Source organism: Patella vulgata, chromosome 7 (assembly GCF_932274485.2).
Source record: "Patella vulgata chromosome 7, xgPatVulg1.2, whole genome shotgun sequence".
In the NCBI taxonomy this organism is placed as follows: domain Eukaryota; kingdom Metazoa; phylum Mollusca; class Gastropoda; family Patellidae; genus Patella; species Patella vulgata.
In genome coordinates, this window is record NC_065885.2 from 59,821,197 (window position 1) to 59,840,203 (window position 19,007).

Genomic DNA, 19,007 nt, shown 5'->3' on the forward strand with positions numbered 1-19,007 from the left:
GAATATTAAATGAATACTTAAGTTACAAAATCGCCAATTTTATTTTTAACCCATATCAAAAAGGTTTATTTTTTTTTAGTTTATGATATGAAGATGTTAAAAAAAGTAAGACTTACGTATTGAAAATAGAAAGAGGCTACTTCAGAATGTAGAATAAGCAAATCATATCCACTTACCAGGGCACTACTTCAAAATTACAAATCATCGCACTCTGTCAAATCCTACAATCTTTTAACAAGTCATAACAACTTCTGAAGCTCTTAAAACTTTCTACTGAATGTTACGCAACTTCTGCTTGTAAGTACCCTTCAGCGAGCGAACACATCAGCAATAAATTTGCTGCGAATAATTAGTGGCCAATATCAGTTTTAAGCCAATCAATAAAAACAGATAACTAACTTAAAACCCACATTCCGACACTTAATTTAACCAATAATTTGTGTGAGCAAGGATATTTCCCCCAGTAAATTTTTCCCTTGTCGATACTTCTCAACCAGAATTATATTTAATTCATGTATCTCTCCCGCGATTTTTTAACACGTTAACAAACTTATCAAACATCAGTTGTAGAAAACTTGTTTATTTTTGACTTATAAAAATTCTCGTTATCACCGTATCCACGATTAATAAGGTAACACGACAAGATAAATGGGATGTTATCGAAGCATTTGGCCAGTTGGAAAACAGATAAATCGCGAAAATCGTTGGTGTTTTTTAAAACGATTGTATAGATTAATACCGACATTGAGAACTCGGGATATTTTTAGAAACATCTATTAATCTAAAACTGTTAAATAGCTAAGCTAGCTATTTTTTAAAACAAGTTTCAAACCTAACAAATGCTCTTTTATTTTAAAATAAATTGCCATGTGTTTAGTCTGGGTACAGCGTGTTCAATAAAGTGTATTAATCCATTCTACCCGCGTCCTCATATCTATCACCCTTGACTCACATACCAGTGCCTCTTCTTAAAGAGAGAGAGAGAAATGGGTTCTAACGTCAACTCGACACAAACTAGGTCACTTCGGGACTAACATATGGTTTTAATTTTATTTCAACAATTCACTTGCGCGTAGGTGTCTTTAGCAGTGGGAGGAAACCGGAGGGCCCGGAGAAAACCCACGAAGTTGGACAGGCAACCCTACTCCTTGTCACGTACAACTGGAGAATCGAAACCATGAAATTGGGTTTAACGTCCTACTGTTCTGCTCCTATACTGGGCTAATGAAGAGGGGCATACGCCATACAGTGTGCAATGAGGGAAATTTTGCCCGAGCAGCGGCACTATCGCCTACTCTTATATCGACGTCCAACTGCCAAGGGATCTTTTACGTGCATTCCAATGTATACACGGGACCTCAGTTTTTCGTCTCATCCGAAGGACTAGACAACTTTCCTTGCATCACTGACAAGGGGGAACCACGTCGGAAAATCTGGATGAACTATCATTAACAGACAATATATAAATAAGAAATGGTCAAGGAAGACATTGCCACCTACATGTATAATCTTATATACATGTATTTATGCACTCTAGTTTCCATGGCAATAACTGAACCGATTTACTTGGAAGATTAAACATTTTTTAAAAACTTCATTAGAAATTGAGTACTGTTATACATGTAACTGAGTGTATGACTTTATTTTTGGCTTATCCAGACATCTGACTACATTAACCAGTAATTGAATTCAGATCTACCATCTCTAATAGCTTCAATATTAATTCATGTGAAGGGATTATCATAACTCATATTATTTATATATAGTTAAATAATAAGTTGTTTTGATAAGTTTGTTTATTATCATTTCTTTACATATTAAAATACCTGGATATAATTAGTGGCAGTATTTATTGACTTAAAGTCACGGAGATACATTCGTAAAATCGTCCAAAATTCAAGAACTTAAATGGAATGGAATGGGGTTTAATGTTTCATCTACATAATAGTTTGGTTATTTTGAGACTAACACATGGTAATTGTTATTTCAATTGGGGGGGGGGGGAGGAAGGAGAGAAAGAGAAATGGGGGTTGAACGTCCACTCGACACAAACTAGGTCATTTTGGGACTAACATATAGTTTAATTTGATTTCAATAATTCGCTTGCACATAGGGGTCTTTAGCAGTGGGAGGAAACCGGAGGACCCGGAGAAAACCCACGAGGTTGGACAGGCGATCCTACTCCTTGTCACGCACAACCGGGGATTCGAATCGTAACCACGCCAGTTGACTCAATGACAGACCTTATGATACAGCACGCACATGGTAACCATTCGACCATCCAATCCCCCGGGGAGGAAGGAGAGCTAGAGCGTGAAACTACAAGGTCTGTCATTGAGTTTGATTCCCCACCTGTACACATGTACATGTATGTGACAAGGAGTAGGGTCGCCACCTCATGGGTTTTTCTCGGTCCTTCAGTTTTCTCCCACTGCTAACAACCCCTATCCACAAGCAAATTATTGAAGTAAAATTGAACCATGTTAGTCCCGAAATGACCTAGTTTGTTTCAACTGTCTAGGTTTTTTTTACATGCACGGGGGGGGGGGGGGGGGGGGGGGGGGGGGGGGGTGAAGAGACTTGGTGTTCTGTAAAATGTTCCGAGGAGTCTACAAGTTGAAAAACGTTGGAGCCACAGATCTAATGAATACCTATTTTACATCTAGGATAAACTGTACAGGGGAAAGACAGTAGGGTAACAATTCTGAGAGAAAATATTTGATGGGTGTCGATGGATCATGTCAAGGTCTCCCATAGCTCTGTCCTTGCTTTTTACAAACCTTTTATACAAACCTTTCAATGATTCTCCTTAATTTTGGTGACGCTTTAAATAAATCTATGGCGACGGATAATCAATTTATCTTGGTTTACATATACGTAGAAATACTCCCGGGTTGCGTCAATGTTAATAGAATGTACAATAAATTGAATTATCCCCGTTAATCTGACTGACGGTATTCCCCAGTTTTCATAATCGGCCATTTCGCGATATCCTAGATAAACCAATCAAGCGGAATTATTTTAAATGTCATTGTAGTCTTATCAGGATTTAACATAAAAGTAACTACAGCACACCAAACACCGACTGATTGAAATTTTGAAGATATCTCAAAAACTATGACGGACATTTTGCCCCACAGCCAACTCTTATCTCCATTTCCAACTATCAGGGGATCTTTAACGTGTGGCTACTGTTATACTAAAAATTGTGATCAGTAGTTCTTAAAGAAAACCAGTCTGTTTTAAATTGACGGTCTATAAACCATCAGAACACATTTAGTTATTACAGTACTTTTCGACTTTCTTCTTAAAATAAATGTTTCTAAATAATTGTGTTTTCATTTAAATTCAGAGGCACGATACATGATTTAAATTAGTTATCAATTTCAGCCTCTTCTATTACAAAATGGATCGTATCTTAAACACTTCACTAACTACTGGTATTTCAAATTGGATCGCATCTTAAATACTTCAATAACTATTTCAAATTGCATTGCATCTTAAACAACTATTTCAAACTGGATCACATCTTAAATACTTCAATAGCTATTTCAAACTGGATCGGATCTTAAACTCTTGAATATCTATTTCAAATTGTTGAACACTTCAATAACTATCTTAAACCGGTTCGGATGTTAAACTCTTGAATAGCTATTTCAAACTGAATTGCATCTTAAATACTTCATATAAAAAGATTGCTTGTTTAATTTCTAGGAACGGAAGGACTCCATTATCTAAGAAAAATAATCACAGCTCAACATAAAGCAAACATTCGCCATCAATTTTAGATTGCAAATCACCTTTTGTCATTCATGTTTTTTGAAACAGATTAACTGCTTTTAAATTTGATCCGTCCAGGTTGGAAGACAGATGTTATCCTGGGTATATTTTGTGTAATGTTTTTAAGAATGGGACGCATCAGCATATCAAAAATATCATATATCAAACAATATGGAGGGGTGTGCAATTGGTAATTTTATTTTTTTTTCTTAGATGGTCTACATAAAATGGAATGGTCTATTTTCCTACTACAGAAGGGTATGCTGTATTTCTGAAAAGTACATGTAGAGGATTGGGGGGAGAAGGGCACAAAATCAGAATTAAATCATTTGTTTAATTTTTTTTTTTTTTTTGGGGGGGTGGGGGGGTGGGGGGGGGGGGGAGGTTGTTGCATTATCAATTCCTTATAACAAAAGTGTATGCTGTATTTCTGAAAAGTAAAGGATTGGGGGTGAGAGGGGCAGAAAATCAAAAAAATTAAATCATTTGTTTAATGCATAATTTTTTATTTTTTTGGGGGGGGGGGGGGTGCCTTATCTATTGCTTATAATTCTTTAGAACGTATGTTTAAGGGGCAGTCACAAAATTTCAGCACTTGCTTCTAAAGTGTTGGTTAAAGATGAACAGTTTACCTTGTGCTTCACTATATAAGTACACTATTTATTATACGAGCCATATTCACTTACCTGAAATGATAAAAAAACAAAAACATTTAAAGATAACATTAAGAGAATAGTAACAGTGTTAATATTTCAAATGAAATACTTATATGGCATTTAGTAACTGAACATATAATATAAAAACACAAATTTATATGGAAAACAATCACTGTTATTACTGTCAATTGCGACAAGAGGAACTTGTTGAAATGTAGTGTGAAATAAACTCAGTGATTGTTTTTCATATAATATTGTGTTTTTGTATAATATTTCAAATGATGAAATCTACACACAGATAAAGGTCATGAATTCAATCCCTGCATTGGCTTGGACTATCTAGCAGGGTTTTCTCTTGTTAGTGGTGGACAGTTTCTGGTGGTGGGTAGGTGAAAAAAAAAACATTTCCAAGGGCCCAAAGGTGGGGTTGGTGACGGGTTACTGCCCCACCCCTTCAATATGCCACTGGCTTGTCACAGTGACACTGTTGCTGGGTTATGATTTAACTCCCAACTTCAGCAATATATTTTGTGTTATTCTCAGTTAATTGCCAAAATTCCCAATTCAAGGAACATTTTGAGGAGGACAATCACTATCTACCCTTGAATAAATCTAATATCTGATTTTAACATGGTCTAAAATTCTACGAATATGAATCATTCTGGATACATTTTTTTTTTTCAAGCACAGCAGACAAATAAAATCACAAATTTCTATCTTAAATTCTGTGACATATTTGAGCTAATTATAGACATTTTTCATTTGGAGGAAAATGATTCAAGCATTTATAAAATTAGCAATAACTGAAACATGGCTTTTAGTTTTATACAATTCCCAAGGACGATGATTTATGAAAATGAGAGCTTTGGTTCCACTTGAATTCCTTTCATCCACTCAAAACCATTTTCGAAAGTTGTCAAAATAACAATTTTCATAATGAAGAGGAGTCCTTTAGATTAGGTTCAAAGAAAATGTCAAAATTGAAGAAACACATCATTACATAATGGCCAATAACCAAATTAGTCATCAGAAGTTCGTTGAAAAGGGAGGCAAATATGGATGCTAAAGTATTATTTTGAAAAAAAGGGGGAGTATTGTGGGTAATATTATTACGATATCACAGAATGTTGTTCATGTATATTCATTACTCCGACAAATCAAACATGGCCATCGGATGATTTCATCGTAAAACAGACGAAAGAAAACGACTGAAGGAATGAAAAGTATGGCGTTAGTTGAAAGTGGGGATAATAACCTGAAGAGCCAATAGGATATTGCTTTGTTTTCAATATCAACAATGAACTCATGAGTTGGGTACAAGATTGTAAAGGAGATACAGAGTTTGCAGGCATGAGAATTTATTTGGCACCATGGGTGAACAGATATTTATAGAGCGTGAAGAATATTTGTTTAGAGACAGAAATCTGGTTATTGTACCAACATGTCCGAGATGCAAATATCTGGAATATCTTTAATACACTAGAGTCAAAACCAATTCAGTTTCAATTTGCATGAAAGATCTAGAAGTTTACATTATCGTGAATTTATTTAAAGCAAGAAACTAAGACCAAATGCTAATTTTAATATTCTTAACTTTCCATAAAATGCTAGCAGATCTGAGAGTTTCTCATTTTTTTTGGCATTAATTACAGGCATAGGGGACTGTATGAGATGCAAATATCTTTAAAATGGGAAACTGTAATACAAGTCAGTTTCATTTTGCATGACAGAATTATAGATTATCGTAAATTTATTTAAAGCAAGAAGCTACAAACAAGTGTTCATTAAAATATATTTTCCTATTAGATTTCCTATTAATTTTTAAGATTCTTGTTTTAATTTGAATCCTAATGTTCAAAAAATGTTTGAGTTCTCCAACATGGACATGGTTTCTCCTTGTCAGTGGTGCAGGACGGAGGGCCTGACAAGGACAGCTGTCTAGTCATTCAGATGGGACGAAAAACCGAGGTCCCATGTACACATTGGCATGCACGTAAAAGATCCCTTGGCAGTTGGAATTCGTTATAAGAGTTGGCCATAGTGCCGCTGCCCGGGTAAAATTCCCCTCATAGCACACTGTATGGCATATGCCCGTCTTCATTAGCCCAGTTCGGAGCAGAACAGTGGGACGTTAAACCTCATTTCATTTAGAATTTATAACTTACTTCCTATCCTATGTATTTTCATACTTGTTGTATCCTATCTGTTCTTTTTTTAAAAAAGATTAATGTACTGTACAATGTTCTACTAATTTCCCATACAAATCAACCATTACCTTGGTCTTCAAAAAAAATTATCTCCAAAAGTTCCGCCTGTCTTGATGATTGCTCAGTTAATTCAAGATTTATATTTTTTTAAAAATACATATTTCTGAAAACCTGAAGCTTGGTTTAAATTGGAAGTGACAGTCACAGCTGTGTGTAGGTTATGGGAGTTTAGACTCAGAATCAAGTACATTGATTAATAAAATCTAAAATAGACCCGAGGAAAATGTATAGACTTATTACATTAAATTATTACAGCTCTCATTTCCGTGTTTAACTACAGACAACTCATTAGACGGATTGAATCACGCTATTTACCAAAGTTATAAAATCTTTTAATCAAGTTTTTTATTCTACAAAATTTATAATCTTTTCTTCAGAGCAACTGTGGCTCAGTGGGTAGAGGCGCTTGCTCATTAACCAGGAGATCCTCAGAGAGAGAGAGAGAGAGAAATAGGGTTTAACATCCACTCGACACAAACTAGGTCATTTTGGGACTAACATATGGTTTAATTTTATTTCAATAATTCGCTTGCACGTAGGGGTCTTTAGCAGTGGGAGGAAACCGGAGGACCCGGAGAAAACCCATGAGGTTGGACAGGCGACCCTACTCCTTGTCACGTACAACCGGGGATTCAAAACTACGCTAGTTGGATCCTCAGAGAGAGAGACAGAGAGAGAGAGAGTTTAACATCCACTCTAAACAAACCAGATCATTTCAGAACTAACATATGGCTGTATTTTATTTCAATCATTTGCTTGCCACCTAGGTTTGTTTTTTGTTGTTTTTTTTTTTAGCAGTGGGAGGATATTGAAAGACCTAGGGAAAATCCGTGAGTTTGAGACAAATAACTAGAACATGAAACTGAACCGTTATATTTACAAAGAGTCAGTTCTTGTATCTCCCAAGTTTCTACATAATCACAGGAATCTTTATTAATCTGGTATTTATAAACTATAGATGATTAGTTAATCTCCATGTTTATAATCAATTAATTAAATACTTATATATATATATCACATGTATAACACATGTTATAGGTCTAAATTCCCAGGGAAACAGCATGCCACCCAATACAATAATACAGGGAAACAGCATGCCACCCAATACAATAATACAGGGACATGCTTATATTAAATAATGTTTTGTATGTTTTCAATATTTCTGCTTTTGGAAATATGTGTGTAAAAACTGTGGAGACCAGTGCAGCACCCAATAAAATGGTCATGACAAGTGAAAACAGTGTGTTCATGGTTATAATTTGGTCAGTAGCCATTAATTGAGTGTTAGATGAGATAAGTAAGCTGTGTTTCCATTGGTCACGTTCAATTCTCAAACCTTTCCTGGCTGCGATAAAATTCAAGAAATTGTCTTACATTAAACGTCCAACAGAACCGTTCCTAGATTCCTAGCACCCTTAAATGTGGTAATGTAAACAGAGAGAGAGAGAGAGAGAGATAGAGAGAGAGAGAGAGAGAGAGAGAGAGAGAGGAGGGAGAGAGAGGGAGGGAGGGAGAGAAATTGGGTTTATTGTCCACTTGACACAAAGAAGGTCATTTTGAGACTAACATATAGTTCAATTTTATTTCAATAATTCTCTTGCGTGTAGGGGTCTTTAGCAGTGGAAGGAAACCAGAGGACCCAGATAAAAATTAACGAGGTTGGACAGGTGACCCTACTCCTTGTCACGTACAACCGGGGAATCGTAACCACGCCAATTGACTCCTTGACAGACCTTATGATACAGCGTGAACACATTAACCATTCGGCCATCCAAACCCCAAAACATGGTTATAGATGAGATAAATAGGCATAATAATCGTTTCACCATATAAACATTTGTCATCGTGAGTTTATTTCTATAGATAAAAACTGTGAAGAAACAGTGATAACTTAACACTACCATTTCCATAAATCCATTTGGTGTTTATGTTTTAACAGAAACCATATATTTGTTTAGAAATCTGGAAAATTAGAAAAACATCTTTTTTTTTTTATCTCAATTGCAAAGTATGACCTGGTTAATAGGCAACACAAGCCAGGTGAAACATTTTGTTGTTTCTGTTATTTTCGTGAAGTTAAGTGAGGTCAGTATTTTATTTCAAGCAGCCAATCGAAATTCAGGAAATGAATCACACATGTATAGTTTGTTGATATCTCTTGAAGGATACAATTCTTCTCGCTCATCTTAACGGAAGAATTTTTCTTGTATCTCTTGCCAGTTTCCACTAAATCTGTCGAAAATAAAAACAGAATTGAACAGTAGAAGAATTGTTGATATATAACGTGCCATTAGAAGGCTGGTTGCAGGTTTTCGGTTGTATTGATATCACATTGTAAGATTAACAAGTTCCTATAAATCTGTAATTCGACCTCTTAACACTGGTAAAAAAAAATCACCTCAGTTTTAAAGAGGCAGCAGTTGAGTATTGTTTCAGCATTGGAGAGAGAGAGAGAGAGAGAGAGAGAGAGAGAGGGGTTTATCACCTGCAGACTAACACAAGGATCAATCCCATTCCTGTAACAATACCTGTTATTATTGGCCAAAAAAAACCTCAGTTTTAAAGAGACAACACTGAGTATAGATAGCTTCAACATCGTAAAAGTACAAATGACAGTTGATGACAGAAGAACTGTCACTGCACTGACCACATTCTCCTCTTTTGCTAAATACATGTAAAGGTGTCAAAAATGGTAGGGAGAAAGAGCAGGAATACCATGTAGTGAGAGAGAGAGAGAGAGAGAGAGAGAGAGAGATTTGGACCAACATGAATATTGTAGTCAAGGCAACTTTAAATCTATGAAATAGCAGGGAGAGAGAGAGAAAGAGAGAGAGAGAGAGAGATTTGGACTATTGAATATTGTATTCAAGGCAACTTTAAATCTATGAAATAGCAGGGAGAGAGAGAGAGAGAGAGAGAGAGAGAGAGATTTGGACTATTGTATTCAAGGCAACTTTAAACCTATGAAATAGCAGGGAGAGAGAGGGGAGTATACATGTAGATGTGGTCTAATTTTAGGTATAAATATATGAGTTATAGAGACAGCAGATGGAAGTGTAGAAGATTTATAGTTACATCAACATCTGGTCCAAATACTCTCAAAACTCCTAACATATCTACTAGCTAGAGTAACTCATTTCTATACAATATACAATCACTGCACAGGTGAAATCAAAAACCCTAACAATCTACTAGTAACTAATTGCTATATAATATACAATCACTGCACAGGTGATATCAAAAACCCTAACAATCTAACCAGTATATAATATACAGTCACTGCACAGGTGATATCAAAAAAGTTAGAAAGGCTTAGGGACAACTTCCAGATGGTCCTTTTTTAAATCTAACATACTTATCAGTATATGTATTACCTGTCCCAAATTGTGAAATTCCTCAATGATGAGGGATCATTTAAGGAATAACAAAATATTTGCCTGGAAAATGGTATTCAATTTTTTTTGTACACATTGTATTTTTTTTCTTTTAATTCCAGATGAAATATTTAATAACTGAGGTCCATTCCTAATACAGACCCTTTTCCCCTATAAATACTGAACCAGACAGAAATACATGTAGAGACAAATGGGGTTTAACATCCACTTGACACAAACTAGGTCATATTGGGGACTAACATATGGTTCAATTTTATTTCAATAATCCACTTGCATGTACATGTAGTTACCGTTTCTGGGAGGAAACCAGAAGACCCGGAGAAAACTCACAAGGTTAGACAGTCGACAATACTGCACTAGACCACCCTTTGTGAAATATTTTTATTCTATTATTTTAGTATTAATCATAGTGGAAGAAATACATTAAATAAATATTTGCCCGCCCCACTCACCATATATAGGACAGTTGTTTTACTGTCAACTCAGAATGAATAATTCATAGAAACAGTCAAGTTAACTGATGTAATAATTTGATTTATAATCTCTGTCATAAACCAAGAAATTAATGCTTGTATTTTATTAACGCTAACACATTTTGTTAATGCTAATACAGTCTGAGATCACATTTTACTAATGCTAATACATTTTGAGTTCACATTTTATTAATGCTAATACATTTTTCAACTTCGCTAATATATTTTAGGTTCACATTTTATTAATGTTAATACATTTTAAGTTCCCATTTTATTAATGTTAATACATTTTGAGTTCACATTTTATTTATGCAAACATTTCATGTCCACCTTATACATGTATTAATGCTTATGCATTTTATTTTCACATTTTATTAATGCTAATACATTTCGAGTTTACCATAAGATAATTATAATGTACGCAGCCCACAATATTATTTCTTCTACATGGTAGTTTGAGCTTCTGAATTCCAAGTTAAAACTATTGTGCAGTTCAGGCAGAAAAATACGCTAGCTTGAAACCACCAGTGTAATATAAGCAAATAAACAGTTAACTGTTCTGAGAAAAACTTCAAGGCTTCTTTTACGTGCAAGCCAATGAGTATACAGGTGGATTCTGTTTTTTTGGTCCCATTCGAACGACTAGACACATTTCCATACCGAGACATCCCTTCTGCCTTGACTACAGGATGTGATGTTACATAGTAACATACATGTAGATGATGTTAGGGCGATAGTATGCATAAAAAAAAAGAAGAAAAAAAAGAAATTTTTGTACAATCTGAAAAACTAGACACTTTTCCTTGCCAGTTGCCATGATATCCTTTGTGAACTGCCTACAGGATATGATGTAACATGTATTAGTGACACAGACAATGTTAGGACGATAATATGTGTTAAAAAAAAAAGAGAAAAAAAGAGAAATTTTTGTACAATCTAAAAAACTAGACACTTTTCCTTGCCAGTTGCCATGATATCCTTTGTGAACTGCCTACAGGATATGATGTAACATGTATTAGTGACACAGACGATGTTAGGATGATAATATGTGCAAAAGGTTAGAACATTTCTATACGTTTATCTCCACATGTAAAAAATATTTTCTGTGAATTTGTTCCAGTTGTTTTTATGAAGATCGAGCTGTCGAGATAAAACTGGTTCGGTACACTTGATATTTACAAGTTCACTTGCACATATGTTGCAGTTAAGGCCTAGTCCCACTGGTGGATTTATCCTGAGGTTTTATATTCATAAGCTAAATCCTTTCATGGGAACGAGAAAATTTGTCCTATAGGATATAGATTATCTGGCCTTCGGATAAATCCTAATATTCACATAGGATTTGTCCTATGAATTGACCAATCAAATGCAAGCGCACACTTCCTCAAGATGTCTGACGTTGAGAACTCAACCGGGCCGAAACAGACAAAAAGGCTTATTTACGTTTCTGGTGTGTCACATGACTAAAAACCCATTGTATTTTACTTACTGTGTGACCACAAAAACCTAGAGGATTTATTCTTCAAGACTTTCGCAAGGATTTTACTTGAAGGATAAATCCACAAGTGTGACTCTGCCTTTATCATGCTAAAACATAAGAGCTGTGTAATCCGAATTCAACCCCCTTTTCTGAAGGTTATCGGGGATTCTTTACAATCTGCAGGCCAAACGCACCTGTACAGATAGCTAGCGTAGTTCGGGGCAGGTATCCATCGTACGCGTGTTAATAAATCATACACCTTTAAATCAGAGAGGTAAAGATTTGATGTTATCTAAATAAACAAACAAGAACCCTGCTGATTTAAAGGTGAGAAGATTTTTTATCTGTTGTGTGTTATAGAAATATGATAATGACCGTGAAACAAGCCGAGACAATTTGTACGCCAATATACAATATTGATACAGCCGAATCAATTTGACGATTTTTGTCTGACATTTTGAGTTCTCATCTACTTCTGGTTATCTATTTCAAAGCTGTTGTTATTTATGGTTACGTGCTGCGGTTTTTACCTGAAACCATCTGCCAGGCAGCGGACATTTTTACCTGTGCTACACAGTTACACAATAACTCTAGAAATTTAACTATTTCTTTCAAACATTTCTAGAAATAATATGTTGATTATTTTTTTATTTTTTTAAAAAATATTTCATCTGACAGACAACAGACATATTTACTTGCGCTATACAATTACGACATCTAACTCTTAAAATCAACTCAAGAAATTTAACTATTTCTTTCAAATATGTTTCACTTTTAAGAAATAAATAGATGGGTTTTCTATTCTAAATAGTACTTCCATTTGCGTTTACACGCTGCCATGCATGCCATCATGAATACAGTTTGCTAATATCACAATATGATTAAAACACAGATCCTATTTTGTTTCGTTTTTTATAGTTCAAAATTTTGTTTTACTTAATTGTCTTCACAACACTAGGATCTGGAAGAGTTGTTATATAATTAGCCAATGAAACGGTCCATTACAACGATTTCTTGGCGTTCTCTGCACAGAACAGCGGGTAAATCCCTAGAAACATCAACGCTGATTGATTAATCAATATCTGACGTCATAGGGTCAAAAGCCACTTGTCAACTGGTCAGATCTGAATGTAGTGTAGGCCATCGAAAGTACAAAAAAACAAAACGAAATATAGATCTGTATTTTAATCAGATTGTATTCATTAGAATTGTCCTAATCCATTTTGCCCGGGCAGCGGCACTATGGCCTACTTGAATTCCAACTGCCACGGGATCTTTTACGCCAATGTGTACACGGGGGGGGGGGGGGGGGGGAACCTTTGTTTTTCGTCCCATCCGAATGACTAGACAGCTGTATTTTAATCAGTTTGCTTATATCAGTACTCAATATTCAAATTCAAATTAATAAATAAATGTCTCGATTATTTTATACTTTGCATGAATGACTGACTGGTTTATCTCCACACGGCGCAGGATATAAACTGAAGATGTCAATCTCTATACATGTTACATAATAGTGAATATAATGTTCATGTAAGATTTCACTGATGAAATAAAAACTTCACTGCATCTACACGTCCACCGTCCACGATATTATCTCATTTTATACTTTTATCGGCAATTTATCGGCATAATAGTCTACATTTTAACTTGTGCAACAGTCGTTAAAAAAACTTAAATAGGCCATTTGCAACACTCCCTTGCTAAGGAATGAGAAAGAGAACAGTTATATTCGCATGTATAAATTGTTTTTTTTACTGATCCTCACAGAATTAATGTTCATATCAAATATAATGGCTAGCCAAATCTCCAATAATTCGCTTAAGAAGACTGAGAAGAAAAAAAAAGTCTATAAAAATTAAACAGAAAAGAAAAAAAAAACAATAAAAATCGAAAGCATGGAATTTATATCTTCAGCTATTTTCCAATTTTTCACAATTCACCGCGATGTAATCATGACGCGAAACCGGTTGTGAATGAAGCTGAAAATGACAAGGAAATCAAACTATCATAAATAGCGAAGGGCTGATTAATTAACACGGTGACAATAGTGATTCATCTTCCAGAAATTATATTGTGATATATCTTCATTCGATGTTAAACTGACAGAAAACGTGTTGAATCAATCGAAGGCCAATAACCTGATATTAGTATTTTGTATATGAATTTGATGAACAGTTATTACATGGTAATATTACAGTATCTGGTTTTCCTTACAATCACCATTGATGGGAACATTAACAAAGTTTTCATTTTTATCTAATGAGAGAGAGAGAGAGAGAGAGCGAGAGAGAGATGCCATGTGTTGTGATATCAATTTTGTCTGAAAGAACATAAAGAGAGAGAAATGGGGTTTAACATCCACTCGCAACACAAACTAGGTCATTTTGGGACTAACACATGGTTCAGTTTTATTTCAATAATTCGCTTGCGCGTAGGGGTCTTTAGCAGTGGAAGGAAACCAGAGAAAACCCACGAGGTTGGACAGGCAACCCCACTTCTTGTCACATACAACCGGGGAATCGAAACCACACCAGTTGACTCAATGACAGACCTTATGATACAGTGCTAACCATTCAGCCATCCAAACCCCCTTTTGCCTAATGCATATTGCGAGGTGAAATTCGGTTTAACCTCTTATTTTTTTTCTGTACCGACTGGGCTAATGAAGACATGCATCCATCATGCAGTAATGGAAATATTACAATATCTGGGTTTCCTTGTAATCACGATTAATGAGACTATCAACAATTTTACCTATTGTATATTGTGAAGTGTAATGGGGTTTAACATCCTGTGTTTTTCTGCACCTACTGGCCTAATGAAAACAAGGAAGCATTGTGAAATGAGGGAAATGAAAATGAAATGAAATAGTGTTTAACGTCGTACTGTTCTGCTCCGACTGGACTAATGAAGATGGGCATACGCCATACAGTGTGCTATGAGGGGAAATTTTGCCCGGACAGCACCACTACGGCCTACTCTTATATCGAATTCCAACTGCCAAGGTATATTTTAGGTGCATGCCAATGTGTACACGGGACCTCGGTTTTTCGTCCCATCCGAACAACTAGACAGCTGCCCTTGTCAGGCCCTCCGTCCTGCATCACTGACAAGGGGGAACCACGCCGGAAAATCTGGGCGAACTTTCTCGGACAATGCGGGGATCGAACACCCGACCTCCAGGCTAACGAGTCAGCGTCTTACCCACTTAGCCACCGTGACCCCTGAAATGAGGGAAATTTTGCCCAGACAGTGGTGCTACAGCTTACTTTTTGTTCAAATTCAAACTGTCAAGAGTTCCTTTATGTCTATTATACATTTGTATATAAACTGGGTTACGAAGTGTGTTTTAGTGGGTAATGTTCTTACTCTAAAAAGTTCCCACTTGACAGAACAAATGAAAACAACTTGTCATACATCATTCAAAATAACTTAAAAGACAAGAAGCAGGAATGATAAGATTAGAATTTGACCTTTGTCTTTGTTCCAGGGACCTTAAGATAACAAAGTGGAACTAGACAATCTATTTCATGTCCCTCAAACACAGACAAACAATTTTGAATGATAAGAGGGAGAAAAACGAGGTTTCACATCCACTTGACAATAACCAGGGCATTTTGGGACTAACATGATCTTCAATTGTTGTTTGCACACATGGGTCTTTGTAATTGGGACGATCAATATTTCGGTCATAAAGGTACTAATGATAGGAGAGAGAGAGAGAGAGAGAGAGAGAGAGAGAGAGAGAGAGAGAGCTCCACTTGACACAAACTGTCATTTCGGGACTAACATATGGTTCAATTTTATTTCAATAATTTGCTTGTGCGTATGGGTCTTTAGCAGTGGGAGAAAACCAGAGGACCCAGAGAAAACCCATGAGGTTAGACAGGCAACCACACTGCTTCTCACCTACAAGGTGGGAATCAAAACCACAGAGCTTGACTTAATGACTGACCTTATGATCTAAAACCGACATGTTAGACTATGAGGCCACCCAACTCTCCTTCAACTTTCGGGAGTAAGAACAATAAATTGAATGTCACGATTAATAATGATGACAAGAAACAAACGAAGATTTCAAAGCGCCTGAGTTATAAAATTAACAGCTAATTTTCCCCGGGTTTTTATCTAGAAGATAGAATTTAATTTGTTTAAAATAGTTGTATATAAAGCCTCATTTTCAACTCCAGCTGCTTCCATTCTTAACTCTAATTACACCTATCTGGAGTCGAGGTAATTTGATAAATTAACGTAAAATATGTAGGGAGCATGTTACAGTTCTAAATCTCTCAGACACCAGAAGTCACAAGAGGATATCTTCAAAACGTTTTTAAATCGTGTTTTATAGCCAGTTCTTCTCAAGTGTTGATGTATAAATAAAACATGCACCAAATTGAGAATTCTGAGTAATTATTCCAGTGCCTTTAAGAAAACTGTTTTGAACAGCTGCATTAAGTGTTCATTTTAGCCATTGAATGGTGGAGAGACAGAAATTGGGTTTAGCGTACAATCAACACAACCTAGGTCAATTGGGACAGGATGACCCAGAGAAAACCCTATGCACTAAAATTGAAAACCATAAAATTGATCCGTGTGTTAGTCCAAAAATTACCTTAGTTTGTGTCAAGTGGATGTTACACCCCATTTCTCTCCCTCTCTTTATTCTGCTCATGTCCAGATATCGGTCAGCATGGGACTTATTATGACATGTCCAACAGTTGGATGATGGATGAATGTAACAGACAATTCAGACCTACATATTTTTATTATACCTCTTATAATCACTCCCTTCATTTATAGTTTTTTACAGATTAAATTTGGGCTTCTGAATTCAGATGGGGTTTAATGTCCACTCAAACCAAACCAGGTCATTTCGAGGCTAACATATGGTACTCGTTTAGTTCATTAAATGTATCTTTAGCAGTGGGATTGAAACAGATGATCCGGGGAAAACCCACGAGATTGGGCAGGCAACCCCACTTCTGCATAGTGGTAACCAGGGCACTAGTATATTCGAGGCTTAGCCTGCCTTTCTTATTTTTAAATTAAATTTTTAAATGACAAACCGTTCCAATCTAGTAAAAATCTCAAGTATCCGATGCCATGGAGAGTTGATAATGGTCTTGTTTTGTTAATAAATGTCTAATTAATAGTTTATATAACATTTCAGGCCTAAAGAAAGATCTACATAATGTATGGTTAATATTTGACTGACAACTCATGAACACATATAGATGCATCTCGTTTTTATCTTTCTAAAGAAAAAGTAGCCTACATATATTTCATTAAGATTTGCTTAACACGTTATTTATCGGACTTGCTGTTCAAACATTTACATTGAAATTAATTTTACACTCCATATCTTTTGACGGTAAACAGTGAAAAGGTGCAATACACTTCACTTCTGCCCTTTTTTTATCCGCAGTAATAGCAAGTTTGATCTGCTGTTCATCCAAACACCCAACCCAATTTAATCGAGCATTTTGCGAACAAAACACCAAATTGACTTAACTCCATTTAAAGTATTAACTTAAAACGAAAAATTTACCGAAGCATGAATATTAGAAAGGGTCTAGCGAGGACGACAGTGTATCAGATATCAAGTGAGTTAAAGGACACCCCTTAAAACGATCTTCCAGTCAATCAATGGTCTCAAGTTGTCGCCTGTTGTAAGCCCCCTCGTACATGGCCTATTAAACTCACTGTTGAAATTTCATTGAATTCTATCTCTCTCGATCTAAAGCTGATATATCTATGTAGTATTAATATCTTCAAGCTTGGGTAAACTGTATTGACAGCCAACTATATAAATAATAAAGTATTTAATGGTCCCTCTCGGCATGAAGAGTCACTCGATCCCCATTAATATGTCAAGACGAAGAACATGGAAACATTTTTGTGGTTGTTTTTTATTTTCAATCCTGTGACTAAATTGGGCCATTCATGAAATATTCAAGATAGAGTGTAAGTGTTTTAATATAGTTTGTTAAAGTGACAACCACTCGAGACAAGTCTTCTTTTATTCATAACTAAACAACTTAGACTATATTACACTTACCCTCATAATTCATTCACACTCAACACTTAGACAAATCTACTTTTATGTACAGAATTTGTCAAATAAATGACATGTAATGGGGTTTAACGTCCTACTGTTCTGCTCCGACTGGGCTAATGAAGACGAGCATACGCCATACAGTGTGCTATGAGGGAAATTTTGCCCTGACAGTGGCGCTATGGCCTACGCTTATTTCAAATTCCATCTGCCAAGGGATCTTTTAAGTGCATGCCAATGTGTACACGGCACCTCGGTTTTCCATCCCATCCGAATGACTAGACAGCTGTCCTTCTCAATCCCTCTGTCCTGCACCACTGACAAGGGGAAAACACGCCGGAAAATCTCAGTGAATTGTCTTAACCAACACCGGGATCGATCCTGCGACCTCCAGGCTAGCAAGCCAGCATCTTACTCACTGAGCCACTGTGGCTCTCTTTATGTACAGAACTTGCCAAATAACGGTATATGAAAATCAATTGAAACCAGGTTTAGCTTCCTACTTGTGTACACCTATCAGGCTAACGACGATGATGAGTGCCATGCAGAAACTAGGTCATTTCTGGACTAACATATGGTTCAATTTTATTTGAAAAATTTACTTGCGTGTAGGGGTCTTTAGCAGTGGGAGGAAACCAGAGGACCCAGGGAAAACCCATGAGGTTGGTCAGGCTACCATATTCCTTGTCATGTACATCCGGGGAATCAAAACCAAGCCAGTTGACTTAATGACAGATCTTATTATACAGAGCGCACGTGCTAACCATTTGGCCATCCAACCCCCCTTGATCTCTAATAACTTTCATAAAATTCAAGATCCACTTTTATTCAAAATTTAGTTTTAACTGAAATAATTAAATGTCAAACTTTTATTCATGGGTGAATATATTAAGATATT

General features: G+C 35.9%; 1 protein-coding gene across 2 annotated transcripts in view; it reads right to left on the bottom strand.

Annotated features, from left to right (window-relative positions):
- The window catches only part of LOC126827525 (prickle-like protein 2), a 119,289-nt gene that overhangs the window by 56,680 nt on the left and 43,602 nt on the right, over positions 1-19,007 (bottom strand). The window contains exon 1 of one of the 2 annotated variants that reach the window (XM_050556969.2): positions 177-250. The exons of the other annotated variant lie outside the window; for it this stretch is intronic. The gene's annotated coding sequence lies outside the window, so the exon portion shown is untranslated. Of the gene's footprint in view, positions 1-176; positions 251-19,007 lie in introns of those variants that run through there. 2 annotated transcript variants of the gene reach the window in all.